This window comes from Salminus brasiliensis, chromosome 3, assembly GCF_030463535.1.
Source record: "Salminus brasiliensis chromosome 3, fSalBra1.hap2, whole genome shotgun sequence".
Classification (NCBI taxonomy): domain Eukaryota; kingdom Metazoa; phylum Chordata; class Actinopteri; order Characiformes; family Bryconidae; genus Salminus; species Salminus brasiliensis.
The window spans coordinates 21,806,149-21,822,444 of record NC_132880.1 but is presented as its reverse complement, the minus strand read 5'-3'; the positions used below and the strand labels follow the sequence as shown (position 1 = coordinate 21,822,444).

Sequence of the window (16,296 nt, the reverse complement as noted above, 5' to 3'; positions counted from 1 at the left end):
TAGGCAGCTGACGCATCAAGAACATTTATGTCATATTCCTCAACAATCAAGAGTAATGTCCAAAGAATACATAAATACACTGTGAAACCAAAGCCCATTTTCTAGAAAGGATTTGGCTTTTAAACAGCTCTGACGGAACAAGATATGATTCTTTTAAACTTTGGCTGAAAAACCAACGATTCTCTTAACCATTTAAAGCATTGACTGAACTGTCAACAGTTCTTTTTTCGATTGACTGAAAAGACAATGCACTGGTTTCCTCAATGCAGAACTGCATTGAATACTGTACCACTGCTTTCACTTTGAAAGCTTGAATGTTCAATTTATTTCATTTTGTAAGGAAAGCTACTTTTCTGTTGATGTTCTGTGCACATAGCAAAATGTTTGTGATTTTTGATGCTAAAGATTAACAGCTGCTTCCATTATATTGTTTATTTCTGCAAAAAACAGATTTTGCTAACATTTTGCACTTGACATATTATCTGTAATTTCATGTTTGTCCTATAAATTCTGTAGAAACTAAACTCCACACCTTTCTGCTCTATTTAGCTAGAACCCTTACGAACGCATACATTTTGGTGGTGCAATAATTAGTATACACTGTGTAGAAGTGGCAGTGCAGGGATTGAAGCTTTTATTTGGTCAGCTCCTGTGGCGCAATCGGTCAGCACGCGGTACTTATACAGCAGTACTTGTGAAGGTATGCCGAGGTTGTGAGTTCAAGCCTCACCAGGAGCATAAATTTTATAAACTGTATGCTGCTGTTAGAGATGTTTCCCTTCTCAAACAATTAAATAAAAGAAGAGGTAATTGCTCAGAAATAATCTTCAGTCAACATGTCAGAACAGCATAGGCAGCTAACACATCAAGAATATTTATGTCATATTCATCAACAACCAAGTGTAATGTCCAAAGAATACCTAAATACACTGTGAAACCAAAGCCCATTTTCTAGAAAAGATTTGGCTTTCAAACAGCTCTGACGCAACAACCAATGATTCTTTTAAACTGTGGTTGAACAACCAACGATTCTGTTAACCATTTAAAGCATTGACTGAACAGTCAACAATTCTTTTTGTGATTGCAATAATTAGTATACACTGTGTAGAAGTGGCAGTGCAGGGATTGACGTACTTTTTGGTCAGCTCCTGTGGCGCAATCGGTTAGCGCGCGGTACTTATACAGCAGTACTTGTGAAGGTATGCCGAGGTTGTGAGTTCGAGCCTCACCAGGAGCATGAGTTTTAAAAACTGTATGCTGCTGTTAGAGATGTTCCCCTTCTCAAGCAATAAAATAAAAGAAGAGGTAATTGCTCAGAAATAATCTTCAGTCAACATGTCAGAACAGCATAGGCAGCTGACGCATCAAGAACATTTATGTCATATTCCTCAACAATCAAGAGTAATGTCCAAAGAATACATAAATACACTGTGAAACCAAAGCCCATTTTCTAGAAAGGATTTGGCTTTTAAACAGCTCTGACGGAACAAGATATGATTCTTTTAAACTTTGGCTGAAAAACCAACGATTCTCTTAACCATTTAAAGTATTGACTGAACTGTCAACAATTCTTTTTTCGATTGACTGAAAAGACAATGCACTGGTTTCTTCAATGCAGAACTGCATTGAATACTGTACCACTGCTTTCACTTTGAAAGCTTGAATGTTCAATTTATTTCATTTTATAAGGATAGCTACTTTTCTTTTTATGTTCTGTGCACACAGGAAAATGTTTGTGATTTTTCATGCTAAGGATTAACAGCTGCTTCCATTATATTGTTTATTTCTGCAAAAAACAGGTTTTGCTAACATTTTGCACATGACATATTATCTGTAATTTCATGTTTGTCCTATAAATTCTGTAGAAACTAAACTCCACACCTTTCTGCTCTATTTAGCTAGAACCCTTACAAACGCATACATTTTGGTGGTGCAATAATTAGTATACACTGTGTAGTAGTGGCAGTGCAGCGATTGAAGCATTTTGTGGTCAGCTCTTGTGGTCAGCTCTTGTGGTGCGATCGGTCAGCGAGCGGTACTTATACAGCAGTATTTGTGAAGGTATGCCGAGGTTGTGAGTTCGAGCCTCACCAGGAGCGTAAGTTTTAAAAACTGTATGCTGCTGTTAGAAATGTTTCCCTTCTCAAACAATAAAATAAAAGAAAAGGTAATTGCTCAGAAATAATCTTCAGTCAACATGTCAGAACAGCATAGGCAGCTGACACATCAAGAACATTTATGTCATTATCCTCAACAACCAAGTGTAATGTCCAAACAATACCTAAATACACTGTGAAACCAAAGCCCATTTTCTAGAAAAGATTTGGCTTTCAAAGAGCTCTGACGCAACAACCAATGATTCTTTTAAACTGTGGTCGAACAACCAACGATTCTTTTAACCATTTAAAGCATTGACTGAACAGTCAACAATTCTTTTTGTGATTGCAATAATTAGTATACACTGTGTAGAAGTGGCAGTGCAGGGATTGACGTACTTTTTGGTCAGCTCCTGTGGCGCAATCGGTTAGCGCGCGGTACTTATACAGCAGTACTTGTGAAGGTATGCCGAGGTTGTGAGTTCGAGCCTCACCAGGAGCATGAGTTTTAAAAACTGTATGCTGCTGTTAGAGGTGTTCCCCTTCTCAAGCAATAAAATAAAAGAAGAGGTAATTGCTCAGAAATAATCTTGAGTCAACATGTCAGAACAGCATAGGCAGCTGACGCATCAAGAACATTTATGTCATATTCCTCAACAATCAAGAGTAATGTCCAAAGAATACATAAATACACTGTGAAACCAAAGCCCATTTTCTAGAAAGGATTTGGCTTTTAAACAGCTCTGACGGAACAAGATATGATTCTTTTAAACTTTGGCTGAAAAACCAACGATTCTCTTAACCATTTAAAGCATTGACTGAACTGTCAACAGTTCTTTTTTCGATTGACTGAAAAGACAATGCACTGGTTTCCTCAATGCAGAACTGCATTGAATACTGTACCACTGCTTTCACTTTGAAAGCTTGAATGTTCAATTTATTTCATTTTGTAAGGAAAGCTACTTTTCTGTTGATGTTCTGTGCACATAGCAAAATGTTTGTGATTTTTGATGCTAAAGATTAACAGCTGCTTCCATTATATTGTTTATTTCTGCAAAAAACAGATTTTGCTAACATTTTGCACTTGACATATTATCTGTAATTTCATGTTTGTCCTATAAATTCTGTAGAAACCAAACTCCACACCTTTCTGCTCTATTTAGCTAGAACCCTTACGAACGCATACATTTTGGTGGTGCAATAATTAGTATACACTGTGTAGAAGTGGCAGTGCAGGGATTGAAGCTTTTATTTGGTCAGCTCCTGTGGCGCAATCGGTCAGCACGCGGTACTTATACAGCAGTACTTGTGAAGGTATGCCGAGGTTGTGAGTTCAAGCCTCACCAGGAGCATAAATTTTATAAACTGTATGCTGCTGTTAGAGATGTTTCCCTTCTCAAACAATTAAATAAAAGAAGAGGTAATTGCTCAGAAATAATCTTCAGTCAACATGTCAGAACAGCATAGGCAGCTAACACATCAAGAATATTTATGTCATATTCATCAACAACCAAGTGTAATGTCCAAAGAATACCTAAATACACTGTGAAACCAAAGCCCATTTTCTAGAAAAGATTTGGCTTTCAAACAGCTCTGACGCAACAACCAATGATTCTTTTAAACTGTGGTTGAACAACCAACGATTCTGTTAACCATTTAAAGCATTGACTGAACAGTCAACAATTCTTTTTGTGATTGCAATAATTAGTATACACTGTGTAGAAGTGGCAGTGCAGGGATTGACGTACTTTTTGGTCAGCTCCTGTGGCGCAATCGGTTAGCGCGCGGTACTTATACAGCAGTACTTGTGAAGGTATGCCGAGGTTGTGAGTTCGAGCCTCACCAGGAGCATGAGTTTTAAAAACTGTATGCTGCTGTTAGAGATGTTCCCCTTCTCAAGCAATAAAATAAAAGAAGAGGTAATTGCTCAGAAATAATCTTCAGTCAACATGTCAGAACAGCATAGGCAGCTGACGCATCAAGAACATTTATGTCATATTCCTCAACAATCAAGAGTAATGTCCAAAGAATACATAAATACACTGTGAAACCAAAGCCCATTTTCTAGAAAGGATTTGGCTTTTAAACAGCTCTGACGGAACAAGATATGATTCTTTTAAACTTTGGCTGAAAAACCAACGATTCTCTTAACCATTTAAAGTATTGACTGAACTGTCAACAATTCTTTTTTCGATTGACTGAAAAGACAATGCACTGGTTTCTTCAATGCAGAACTGCATTGAATACTGTACCACTGCTTTCACTTTGAAAGCTTGAATGTTCAATTTATTTCATTTTATAAGGATAGCTACTTTTCTTTTTATGTTCTGTGCACACAGGAAAATGTTTGTGATTTTTCATGCTAAGGATTAACAGCTGCTTCCATTATATTGTTTATTTCTGCAAAAAACAGGTTTTGCTAACATTTTGCACATGACATATTATCTGTAATTTCATGTTTGTCCTATAAATTCTGTAGAAACTAAACTCCACACCTTTCTGCTCTATTTAGCTAGAACCCTTACAAACGCATACATTTTGGTGGTGCAATAATTAGTATACACTGTGTAGTAGTGGCAGTGCAGCGATTGAAGCATTTTGTGGTCAGCTCTTGTGGTCAGCTCTTGTGGTGCGATCGGTCAGCGAGCGGTACTTATACAGCAGTATTTGTGAAGGTATGCCGAGGTTGTGAGTTCGAGCCTCACCAGGAGCGTAAGTTTTAAAAACTGTATGCTGCTGTTAGAAATGTTTCCCTTCTCAAACAATAAAATAAAAGAAAAGGTAATTGCTCAGAAATAATCTTCGGTCAACATGTCAGAACAGCATAGGCAGCTGACACATCAAGAACATTTATGTCATTATCCTCAACAACCAAGTGTAATGTCCAAACAATACCTAAATACACTGTGAAACCAAAGCCCATTTTCTAGAAAAGATTTGGCTTTCAAAGAGCTCTGACGCAACAACCAATGATTCTTTTAAACTGTGGTCGAACAACCAACGATTCTTTTAACCATTTAAAGCATTGACTGAACAGTCAACAATTCTTTTTGTGATTGCAATAATTAGTATACACTGTGTAGAAGTGGCAGTGCAGGGATTGACGTACTTTTTGGTCAGCTCCTGTGGCGCAATCGGTTAGCGCGCGGTACTTATACAGCAGTACTTGTGAAGGTATGCCGAGGTTGTGAGTTCGAGCCTCACCAGGAGCATGAGTTTTAAAAACTGTATGCTGCTGTTAGAGATGTTCCCCTTCTCAAGCAATAAAATAAAAGAAGAGGTAATTGCTCAGAAATAATCTTGAGTCAACATGTCAGAACAGCATAGGCAGCTGACGCATCAAGAACATTTATGTCATATTCCTCAACAATCAAGAGTAATGTCCAAAGAATACATAAATACACTGTGAAACCAAAGCCCATTTTCTAGAAAGGATTTGGCTTTTAAACAGCTCTGACGGAACAAGATATGATTCTTTTAAACTTTGGCTGAAAAACCAACGATTCTCTTAGCCATTTAAAGCATTGACTGATCTGTACACAATTCTTTTTTCGATTGACTGAAAAGACAATGCACTGGTTTCCTCAATGCAGAACTGCATTGAATACTGTACCACTGCTTTCACTTTGAAAGCTTGAATGTTCAATTTATTTCATTTTGTAAGGAAAGCTACTTTTCTGTTGATGTTCTGTGCACATAGCAAAATGTTTGTGATTTTTGATGCTTAGGATTAACAGCTGCTTCCATTATATTGTTTATTTCTGCAAAAAACAGATTTTGCTAACATATTGCACTTGACATATTATCTGTAATTTCATGTTTGTCCTATAAATTCTGTAGAAACCAAACTCCACACCTTTCTGCTCTATTGAGCTAGTACACTTACTAACGCATACATTTTGGTGGTGCAATAATTAGTATACACTGTGTAGAAGTGGCAGTGCAGGGATTGAAGCATTTTTTTTTTGTCAGCTCTTGTGGCGCAATCAGTTAGCGCGCGGTACTTATACAGCAGTACTTGTGAAAGTATGCTGAGGTTGTGAGTTCAAGCCTCACCAGGAGTGTAAGTTTTAAAAACTGTGTGCTGCTGTTAGAGATGTTTCCTTTCTCAAACAATAAAATAAAAGAAGAGGTAATTGCTCAGAAATAATCTTCAGTCAACATGTCAGAACAGCATAGGCAGCTGACATATCAAGAACATTTATGTCATTATCCTCAACAACCAAGTATAATGTCCAAACAATACCTAAATACACTGTGAAACCAAAGCCCATTTTCTAGAAAAGATTTGGCTTTCAAACAGCTCTGACGCAACAACCAATGATTCTTTTAAACTGTGGTCGAACAACCAACGATCCTTTTAACCATTTAAAGCATTGACTGAACAGTCAACAATTCTTTTTGTGATTGCAATAATTAGTATACACTGTGTAGAAGTGGCAGTGCAGGGATTGACGTACTTTTTGGTCAGCTCCTGTGGCGCAATCGGTTAGCGCGCGGTACTTATACAGCAGTACTTGTGAAGGTATGCCGAGGTTGTGAGTTCGAGCCTCACCAGGAGCATGAGTTTTAAAAACTGTATGCTTCTGTTAGAGATGTTTCCCTTCTCAAGCAATAAAATAAAAGAAGAGGTAATTGCTCAGAAATAATCTTCAGTCAACATGTCAGAACAGCATAGGCAGCTGACGCATCAAGAACATTTATGTCATATTCCTCAACAATCAAGAGTAATGTCCAAAGAATACATAAATACACTGTGAAACCAAAGCCCATTTTCTAGAAAGGATTTGGCTTTTAAACAGCTCTGACGGAACAAGATATGATTCTTTTAAACTTTGGCTGAAAAACCAACGATTCTCTTAACCATTTAAAGCCTTGACTGAACTGTCAACAGTTCTTTTTTCGATTGACTGAAAAGACAATGCACTGGTTTCCTCAATGCAGAACTGCATTGAATACTGTACCACTGCTTTCACTTTGAAAGCTTGAATGTTCAATTTATTTCATTTTGTAAGGAAAGCTACTTTTCTGTTGATGTTCTGTGCACATAGCAAAATGTTTGTGATTTTTGATGCTAAAGATTAACAGCTGCTTCCATTATATTGTTTATTTCTGCAAAAAACAGATTTTGCTAACATTTTGCACTTGACATATTATCTGTAATTTCATGTTTGTCCTATAAATTCTGTAGAAACCAAACTCCACACCTTTCTGCTCTATTTAGCTAGAACCCTTACGAACGCATACATTTTGGTGGTGCAATAATTAGTATACACTGTGTAGAAGTGGCAGTGCAGGGATTGAAGCTTTTTTTTGGTCAGCTCCTGTGGCGCAATCGGTCAGCGCGCGGTACTTATACAGCAGTACTTGTGAAGGTATGCCGAGGTTGTGAGTTCAAGCCTTACCAGGAGCATAAATTTTATAAACTGTATGCTGCTGTTAGAGATGTTTCCCTTCTCAAACAATTAAATAAAAGAAGAGGTAATTGCTCAGAAATAATCTTCAGTCAACATGTCAGAACAGCATAGGCAGCTAACACATCAAGAATATTTATGTCATATTCATCAACAACCAAGTGTAATGTCCAAAGAATACCTAAATACACTGTGAAACCAAAGCCCATTTTCTAGAAAAGATTTGGCTTTCAAAGAGCTCTGACGCAACAACCAATGATTCTTTTAAACTGTGGTTGAACAACCAACGATTCTGTTAACCATTTAAAGCATTGACTGAACAGTCAACAATTCTTTTTGTGATTGCAATAATTAGTATACACTGTGTAGAAGTGGCAGTGCAGGGATTGACGTGCTTTTTGGTCAGCTCCTGTGGCGCAATCGGTTAGCGCGCGGTACTTATACAGCAGTACTTGTGAAGGTATGCCGAGGTTGTGAGTTCGAGCCTCACCAGGAGCATGAGTTTTAAAAACTGTATGCTGCTGTTAGAGATGTTCCCCTTCTCAAGCAATAAAATAAAAGAAGAGGTAATTGCTCAGAAATAATCTTGAGTCAACATGTCAGAACAGCATAGGCAGCTGACGCATCAAGAACATTTATGTCATATTCCTCAACAATCAAGAGTAATGTCCAAACAATACCTAAATACACTGTGAAACCAAAGCCCATTTTCTAGAAAGGATTTGGCTTTCAAACAGCTCTGACGGAACAAGATATGATTCTTTTAAACTTTGGCTGAAAAACCAACGATTCTCTTAGCCATTTAAAGCATTGACTGATCGGTACACAATTCTTTTTTCGATTGACTGAAAAGACAATGCACTGGTTTCCTCAATGCAGAACTGCATTGAATACTGTACCACTGCTTTCACTTTGAAAGCTTGAATGTTCAATTTATTTCATTTTGTAAGGAAAGCTACTTTTCTGTTGATGTTCTGTGCACATAGCAAAATGTTTGTGATTTTTGATGCTTAGGATTAACAGCTGCTTCCATTATATTGTTTATTTCTGCAAAAAACAGATTTTGCTAACATTTTGCACTTGACATATTATCTGTAATTTCATGTTTGTCCTATAAATTCTGTAGAAACCAAACTCCACACCTTTCTGCTCTATTGAGCTAGTACCCTTACTAACGCATACATTTTGGTGGTGCAATAATTAGTATACACTGTGTAGAAGTGGCAGTGCAGGGATTGAAGCATTCTTTTTTTATCAGCTCTTGTGGCGCAATCAGTTAGCGCGCGGTACTTATACAGCAGTACTTGTGAAAGTATGCTGAGGTTGTGAGTTCAAGCCTCACCAGGAGTGTAAGTTTTAAAAACTGTGTGCTGCTGTTAGAGATGTTTCCTTTCTCAAACAATAAAATAAAAGAAGAGGTAATTGCTCAGAAATAATCTTCAGTCAACATGTCAGAACAGCATAGGCAGCTGACATATCAAGAACATTTATGTCATTATCCTCAACAACCAAGTATAATGTCCAAACAATACCTAAATACACTGTGAAACCAAAGCCCATTTTCTAGAAAGGATTTGGCTTTTAAACAGCTCTGACGGAACAAGATATGATTCTTTTAAACTGTGGTTGAACAACCAACGATTCTGTTAACCATTTAAAGCATTGACTGAACAGTCAACAATTCTTTTTGTGATTGCAATAATTAGTATACACTGTGTAGAAGTGGCAGTGCAGGGATTCAAGTACTTTTTGGTCAGCTCCTGTGGCGCAATCGGTTAGCGCGCGGTACTTATACAGCAGTACTTGTGAAAGTATGCCGAGGTTGAGAGTTCGAGCCTCTCCAGGAGCATGAGTTTTAAAAAACTGTATGCTGCTGTTAGAGATGTTTCCCTTCTCAAGCAATAAAATAAAAGAAGAGGTAATTGCTCAGAAATAATCTTGAGTCAACATGTCAGAACAGCATAGTCAGCTGACGCATCAAGAACATTTATGTCATATTCCTCAACAACCAAGTGTAATGTCCAAACAATACCTAAATACACTGTGAAACCAAAGCCCATTTTCTAGAAAGGATTTGGCTTTTAAACAGCTCTGACGGAACAAGATATGATTCTTTTAAACTTTGGCTGAAAAACCAACGATTCTCTTAACCATTTAAAGTATTGACTGAACTGTCAACAATTCTTTTTTCGATTGACTGAAAAGACAATGCACTGGTTTCCTCAGTGTAGAACTGCATTGAATACTGTACCACTGCTTTCAGTTTGAAAGCTTGAATGTTGAATTTATTTCATTTTATAAGGATAGCTACTTTTCTTTTTATGTTCTGTGCACATAGGAAAATGTTTGTGATTTTTCATGCTAAGGATTAACAGCTGCTTCCATTTTATTGTTTATTTCTGCAAAAAACAGGTTTTGCTAACATTTTGCACATGACATATTATCTGTAATTTCATGTTTGTCCTATAAATTCTGTAGAAACTAAACTCCACACCTTTCTGCTCTATTTAGCTAGAACCCTTACGAACGCATACATTTTGGTGGTGCACTAATTAGTATACACTGTGTAGAAGTGGCAGTGCAGGGATTGAAGCTTTTTTTCGGTCAGCTCCTGTGGCGCAATCGGTCAGCGCGCGGTACTTATACAGCAGTACTTGTGAAGGTATGCCGAGGTTGTGAGTTCAAGCCTCACCAGGAGCATAAATTTTATAAACTGTATGCTGCTGTTAGAGATGTTTCCCTTCTCAAACAATTAAATAAAAGAAGAGGTAATTGCTCAGAAATAATCTTCAGTCAACATGTCAGAACAGCATAGGCAGCTAACACATCAAGAATATTTATGTCATATTCATCAACAACCAAGTGTAATGTCCAAAGAATACCTAAATACACTGTGAAACCAAAGCCCATTTTCTAGAAAAGATTTGGCTTTCAAAGAGCTCTGACGCAACAACCAATGATTCTTTTAAACTGTGGTTGAACAACCAACGATTCTGTTAACCATTTAAAGCATTGACTGAACAGTCAACAATTCTTTTTGTGATTGCAATAATTAGTATACACTGTGTAGAAGTGGCAGTGCAGGGATTGACGTGCTTTTTGGTCAGCTCCTGTGGCGCAATCGGTTAGCGCGCGGTACTTATACAGCAGTACTTGTGAAGGTATGCCGAGGTTGTGAGTTCGAGCCTCACCAGGAGCATGAGTTTTAAAAACTGTATGCTGCTGTTAGAGATGTTCCCCTTCTCAAGCAATAAAATAAAAGAAGAGGTAATTGCTCAGAAATAATCTTGAGTCAACATGTCAGAACAGCATAGGCAGCTGACGCATCAAGAACATTTATGTCATATTCCTCAACAATCAAGAGTAATGTCCAAACAATACCTAAATACACTGTGAAACCAAAGCCCATTTTCTAGAAAGGATTTGGCTTTCAAACAGCTCTGACGGAACAAGATATGATTCTTTTAAACTTTGGCTGAAAAACCAACGATTCTCTTAGCCATTTAAAGCATTGACTGATCTGTACACAATTCTTTTTTCGATTGACTGAAAAGACAATGCACTGGTTTCCTCAATGCAGAACTGCATTGAATACTGTACCACTGCTTTCACTTTGAAAGCTTGAATGTTCAATTTATTTCATTTTGTAAGGAAAGCTACTTTTCTGTTGATGTTCTGTGCACATAGCAAAATGTTTGTGATTTTTGATGCTTAGGATTAACAGCTGCTTCCATTATATTGTTTATTTCTGCAAAAAACAGATTTTGCTAACATTTTGCACTTGACATATTATCTGTAATTTCATGTTTGTCCTATAAATTCTGTAGAAACCAAACTCCACACCTTTCTGCTCTATTGAGCTAGTACCCTTACTAACGCATACATTTTGGTGGTGCAATAATTAGTATACACTGTGTAGAAGTGGCAGTGCAGGGATTGAAGCTTTCTTTTTTTGTCAGCTCTTGTGGCGCAATCAGTTAGCGCGCGGTACTTATACAGCAGTACTTGTGAAAGTATGCCGAGGTTGTGAGTTCAAGCCTCACCAGGAGTGTAAGTTTTAAAAACTGTGTGCTGCTGTTAGAGATGTTTCCTTTCTCAAACAATAAAATAAAAGAAGAGGTAATTGCTCAGAAATAATCTTCAGTCAACATGTCAGAACAGCATAGGCAGCTGACATATCAAGAACATTTATGTCATTATCCTCAACAACCAAGTATAATGTCCAAACAATACCTAAATACACTGTGAAACCAAAGCCCATTTTCTAGAAAGGATTTGGCTTTTAAACAGCTCTGACGGAACAAGATATGATTCTTTTAAACTTTCGCTGTACAACCAACGATTCTCTTAACCATTTAAAGCATTGACTGAACAGTCAACAATTCTTTTTGTGATTGCAATAATTAGTATACACTGTGTAGAAGTGGCAGTGCAGGGATTCAAGTACTTTTTGGTCAGCTCCTGTGGCGCAATCGGTTAGCGCGCGGTACTTATACAGCAGTACTTGTGAAAGTATGCCGAGGTTGAGAGTTCGAGCCTCTCCAGGAGCATGAGTTTTAAAAAACTGTATGCTGCTGTTAGAGATGTTTCCCTTCTCAAGCAATAAAATAAAAGAAGAGGTAATTGCTCAGAAATAATCTTGAGTCAACATGTCAGAACAGCATAGTCAGCTGACGCATCAAGAACATTTATGTCATATTCCTCAACAACCAAGTGTAATGTCCAAACAATACCTAAATACACTGTGAAACCAAAGCCCATTTTCTAGAAAGGATTTGGCTTTTAAACAGCTCTGACGGAACAAGATATGATTCTTTTAAACTTTGGCTGAAAAACCAACGATTCTCTTAACCATTTAAAGTATTGACTGAACTGTCAACAATTCTTTTTTCGATTGACTGAAAAGACAATGCACTGGTTTCCTCAGTGTAGAACTGCATTGAATACTGTACCACTGCTTTCAGTTTGAAAGCTTGAATGTTGAATTTATTTCATTTTATAAGGATAGCTACTTTTCTTTTTATGTTCTGTGCACATAGGAAAATGTTTGTGATTTTTCATGCTAAGGATTAACAGCTGCTTCCATTTTATTGTTTATTTCTGCAAAAAACAGGTTTTGCTAACATTTTGCACATGACATATTATCTGTAATTTCATGTTTGTCCTATAAATTCTGTAGAAACTAAACTCCACACCTTTCTGCTCTATTTAGCTAGAACCCTTACGAACGCATACATTTTGGTGGTGCACTAATTAGTATACACTGTGTAGTAGTGGCAGTGCAGCGATTGAAGCATTTTGTGGTCAGCTCTTGTGGCGCAATCGGTCAGCGAGCGGTACTTATACAGCAGTATTTGTGAAGGTATGCCGAGGTACTGAGTTCGAGCCTCACCAGGAGCATAAGTTTTATAAACTGTATGCTGCTGTTAGAGATGTTTCCCTTCTCAAACAATAAAATAAAAGAAAAGGTAATTGCTCAGAAATAATCTTCAGTCAACATGTCAGAACAGCATAGGCAGCTGACACATCAAGAACATTTATGTCATTATCCTCAACAACCAAGTGTAATGTCCAAACAATACCTAAATACACTGTGAAACCAAAGCCCATTTTCTAGAAAAGATTTGGCTTTCAAACAGCTCTGACGCAACAACCAATGATTCTTTTAAACTGTGGTCGAACAACCAACGATTCTTTTAACCATTTAAAGCATTGACTGAACAGTCAACAATTCTTTTTGTGATTGCAATAATTAGTATACACTGTGTAGAAGTGGCAGTGCAGGGATTGACGTACTTTTTGGTCAGCTCCTGTGGCGCAATCGGTTAGCGCGCGGTACTTATACAGCAGTACTTGTGAAGGTATACCGAGGTTGTGAGTTCGAGCCTCACCAGGAGCATGAGTTTTAAAAACTGTATGCTGCTGTTAGAGATGTTTCCCTTCTCAAGCAATAAAATAAAAGAAGAGGTAATTGCTCAGAAATAATCTTCAGTCAACATGTCAGAACAGCATAGGCAGCTGACGCATCAAGAACATTTATGTCATATTCCTCAACAATCAAGAGTAATGTCCAAAGAATACATAAATACACTGTGAAACCAAAGCCCATTTTCTAGAAAGGATTTGGCTTTTAAACAGCTCTGACGGAACAAGATATGATTCTTTTAAACTTTGGCTGAAAAACCAACGATTCTCTTAACCATTTAAAGCATTGACTGAACTGTCAACAGTTCTTTTTTCGATTGACTGAAAAGACAATGCACTGGTTTCCTCAATGCAGAACTGCATTGAATACTGTACCACTGCTTTCACTTTGAAAGGTTGAATGTTCAATTTATTTCATTTTGTAAGGAAAGCTACTTTTCTGTTGATGTTCTGTGCACATAGCAAAATGTTTGTGATTTTTGATGCTAAAGATTAACAGCTGCTTCCATTATATTGTTTATTTCTGCAAAAAACAGATTTTGCTAACATTTTGCACTTGACATATTATCTGTAATTTCATGTTTGTCCTATAAATTCTGTAGAAACCAAACTCCACACCTTTCTGCTCTATTTAGATAGAACCCTTACGAACGCATACATTTTGGTGGTGCAATAATTAGTATACACTGTGTAGAAGTGGCAGTGCAGGGATTGAAGCTTTTTTTTGGTCAGCTCCTGTGGCGCAATCGGTCAGCGCGCGGTACTTATACAGCAGTACTTGTGAAGGTATGCCGAGGTTGTGAGTTCAAGCCTCACCAGGAGCATAAATTTTATAAACTGTATGCTGCTGTTAGAGATGTTTCCCTTCTCAAACAATTAAATAAAAGAAGAGGTAATTGCTCAGAAATAATCTTCAGTCAACATGTCAGAACAGCATAGGCAGCTAACACATCAAGAATATTTATGTCATATTCATCAACAACCAAGTGTAATGTCCAAACAATACCTAAATACACTGTGAAACCAAAGCCCATTTTCTAGAAAAGATTTGGCTTTCAAAGAGCTCTGACGCAACAACCAATGATTCTTTTAAACTGTGGTCGAACAACCAACGATTCTTTTAACCATTTAAAGCATTGACTGAACAGTCAACAATTCTTTTTGTGATTGCAATAATTAGTATACACTGTGTAGAAGTGGCAGTGCAGGGATTGACATGCTTTTTGGTCAGCTCCTGTGGCGCAATCGGTTAGCGCGCGGTACTTATACAGCAGTACTTGCGAAGGTATGCCGAGGTTGAGAGTTCGAGCCTCTCCAGAAGCATGAGTTTTAAAAAACTGTATGCTGCTGTTAGAGATGTTTCCCTTCTCAAGCAATAAATTAAAAGAAGAGGTAATTGCTCAGAAATAATCTTGAGTCAACATATCAGAACAGCATAGTCAGCTGACGCATCAAGAACATTTATGTCATATTCCTCAACAACCAAGTGTAATGTCCAAACAATACCTAAATACACTGTGAAACCAAAGCCCATTTTCGAGAAAGGATTTGGCTTTTAAACAGCTCTGACGGAACAAGATATGATTCTTTTAAACTTTGGCTGAAAAACCAACGATTCTCTTAACCATTTAAAGTATTGACTGAACTGTCAACAATTCTTTTTTCGATTGACTGAAAAGACAATGCACTGGTTTCCTCAGTGTAGAACTGAATTGAATACTGTACCACTGCTTTCACTTTGAAAGCTTGAATGTTCAATTTATTTTATTTTATAAGGATAGCTACTTTTCTTTTTATGTTCTGTGCACATAGGAAAATGTTTGTGATTTTTCATGCTAAGGATTAACAGCTGCTTCCATTTTATTGTTTATTTCTGCAAAAAACAGGTTTTGCTAACATTTTGCACATGACATATTATCTGTAATTTCATGTTTGTCCTATAAATTCTGTAGAAACTAAACTCCACACCTTTCTGCTCTATTTAGCTAGAACCCTTACGAACGCATACATTTTGGTGGTGCACTAATTAGTATGCACTGTGTAGTAGTGGCAGTGCAGCGATTGAAGCATTTTGTGGTCAGCTCTTTTGGCGCAACCGGTCAGCGAGCGGTACTTATACAGCAGTATTTGTGAAGGTATGCCGAGGTACTGAGTTCGAGCCTCACCAGAGCATAAGTTTTATAAACTGTATGCTGCTGTTAGAGATGTTTCCCTTCTCAAACAATAAAATAAAAGAAGAGGTAATTGCTCAGAAATAATCTTCAGTCAACATGTCAGAACAGCATAGGCAGCTGACACATCAAGAACATTTATGTCATTATCCTCAACAACCAAGTGTAATGTCCAAACAATACCTAAATACACTGTGAAACCAAAGCCCATTTTCTAGAAAAGATTTGGCTTTCAAACAGCTCTGACGCAACAACCAATGATTCTTTTCAACTGTGGTTGAACAACCAACGATTCTTTTAACCATTTAAAGCATTGACTGAACAGTCAACAATTCTTTTTGTTATTGCAATAATTAGTATACACTGTGTACACTGTGTAGAAGGGATTGAAGGAATTTTGGGTCAGCTCCTGTGGTGCAATGGGTTAGCGCTCGGTACTTATACAGCAGTACTTGGGAAGGTATGCTGAGGTTGTGAGTTTGAGCCTCACCCGGAGTAAAGTTTTATAAACTGTATGCTGCTTTTAGAGATGTTTCCCTTCTCAAACAATAAAATAAAAGAAGAGGTAATTGCTCAGAAATAATCTTCAGTCAACATGTCAGAACAGCATAGGCAGCTGACGCATCAAGAACATTTATGTCATATTCCTCAACAATCAAGAGTAATGTCCAAAGAATACATAAATACACT

The 16,296-nt window shown here is 37.4% G+C and overlaps 17 non-coding genes across 17 annotated transcripts; all 17 read left to right on the top strand.

The window, feature by feature from the left end:
- The first annotated feature begins 645 nt into the window (after positions 1-645).
- Positions 646-738, top strand: trnai-uau (transfer RNA isoleucine (anticodon UAU)). The gene is given in 2 exon segments: positions 646-683; positions 703-738. It is a non-coding gene; the product is annotated as a tRNA-Ile (tRNA).
- Positions 739-1,144: 406 nt separating this feature from the next.
- On the top strand, positions 1,145-1,237 carry trnai-uau (transfer RNA isoleucine (anticodon UAU)). Its single transcript is given in 2 exon segments — positions 1,145-1,182; positions 1,202-1,237. It is a non-coding gene; the product is annotated as a tRNA-Ile (tRNA).
- Positions 1,238-2,505: 1,268 nt separating this feature from the next.
- trnai-uau (transfer RNA isoleucine (anticodon UAU)) lies at positions 2,506-2,598 on the top strand. The gene is given in 2 exon segments: positions 2,506-2,543; positions 2,563-2,598. It is a non-coding gene; the product is annotated as a tRNA-Ile (tRNA).
- Positions 2,599-3,355: 757 nt separating this feature from the next.
- Positions 3,356-3,448, top strand: trnai-uau (transfer RNA isoleucine (anticodon UAU)). Its single transcript is given in 2 exon segments — positions 3,356-3,393; positions 3,413-3,448. It is a non-coding gene; the product is annotated as a tRNA-Ile (tRNA).
- Positions 3,449-3,854: 406 nt separating this feature from the next.
- On the top strand, positions 3,855-3,947 carry trnai-uau (transfer RNA isoleucine (anticodon UAU)). Its single transcript is given in 2 exon segments — positions 3,855-3,892; positions 3,912-3,947. It is a non-coding gene; the product is annotated as a tRNA-Ile (tRNA).
- Positions 3,948-5,215: 1,268 nt separating this feature from the next.
- trnai-uau (transfer RNA isoleucine (anticodon UAU)) lies at positions 5,216-5,308 on the top strand. The gene is given in 2 exon segments: positions 5,216-5,253; positions 5,273-5,308. It is a non-coding gene; the product is annotated as a tRNA-Ile (tRNA).
- Positions 5,309-6,566: 1,258 nt separating this feature from the next.
- trnai-uau (transfer RNA isoleucine (anticodon UAU)) lies at positions 6,567-6,659 on the top strand. Its single transcript is given in 2 exon segments — positions 6,567-6,604; positions 6,624-6,659. It is a non-coding gene; the product is annotated as a tRNA-Ile (tRNA).
- Positions 6,660-7,416: 757 nt separating this feature from the next.
- On the top strand, positions 7,417-7,509 carry trnai-uau (transfer RNA isoleucine (anticodon UAU)). The gene is given in 2 exon segments: positions 7,417-7,454; positions 7,474-7,509. It is a non-coding gene; the product is annotated as a tRNA-Ile (tRNA).
- Positions 7,510-7,915: 406 nt separating this feature from the next.
- trnai-uau (transfer RNA isoleucine (anticodon UAU)) lies at positions 7,916-8,008 on the top strand. Its single transcript is given in 2 exon segments — positions 7,916-7,953; positions 7,973-8,008. It is a non-coding gene; the product is annotated as a tRNA-Ile (tRNA).
- A 1,258-nt stretch (positions 8,009-9,266) lies between these two features.
- trnai-uau (transfer RNA isoleucine (anticodon UAU)) lies at positions 9,267-9,359 on the top strand. Its single transcript is given in 2 exon segments — positions 9,267-9,304; positions 9,324-9,359. It is a non-coding gene; the product is annotated as a tRNA-Ile (tRNA).
- A 758-nt stretch (positions 9,360-10,117) lies between these two features.
- On the top strand, positions 10,118-10,210 carry trnai-uau (transfer RNA isoleucine (anticodon UAU)). The gene is given in 2 exon segments: positions 10,118-10,155; positions 10,175-10,210. It is a non-coding gene; the product is annotated as a tRNA-Ile (tRNA).
- A 406-nt stretch (positions 10,211-10,616) lies between these two features.
- Positions 10,617-10,709, top strand: trnai-uau (transfer RNA isoleucine (anticodon UAU)). Its single transcript is given in 2 exon segments — positions 10,617-10,654; positions 10,674-10,709. It is a non-coding gene; the product is annotated as a tRNA-Ile (tRNA).
- A 759-nt stretch (positions 10,710-11,468) lies between these two features.
- Positions 11,469-11,561, top strand: trnai-uau (transfer RNA isoleucine (anticodon UAU)). Its single transcript is given in 2 exon segments — positions 11,469-11,506; positions 11,526-11,561. It is a non-coding gene; the product is annotated as a tRNA-Ile (tRNA).
- Positions 11,562-11,967: 406 nt separating this feature from the next.
- trnai-uau (transfer RNA isoleucine (anticodon UAU)) lies at positions 11,968-12,060 on the top strand. Its single transcript is given in 2 exon segments — positions 11,968-12,005; positions 12,025-12,060. It is a non-coding gene; the product is annotated as a tRNA-Ile (tRNA).
- A 1,256-nt stretch (positions 12,061-13,316) lies between these two features.
- Positions 13,317-13,409, top strand: trnai-uau (transfer RNA isoleucine (anticodon UAU)). Its single transcript is given in 2 exon segments — positions 13,317-13,354; positions 13,374-13,409. It is a non-coding gene; the product is annotated as a tRNA-Ile (tRNA).
- Positions 13,410-14,166: 757 nt separating this feature from the next.
- Positions 14,167-14,259, top strand: trnai-uau (transfer RNA isoleucine (anticodon UAU)). The gene is given in 2 exon segments: positions 14,167-14,204; positions 14,224-14,259. It is a non-coding gene; the product is annotated as a tRNA-Ile (tRNA).
- Positions 14,260-14,665: 406 nt separating this feature from the next.
- Positions 14,666-14,758, top strand: trnai-uau (transfer RNA isoleucine (anticodon UAU)). Its single transcript is given in 2 exon segments — positions 14,666-14,703; positions 14,723-14,758. It is a non-coding gene; the product is annotated as a tRNA-Ile (tRNA).
- Positions 14,759-16,296: the final 1,538 nt, after the last annotated feature.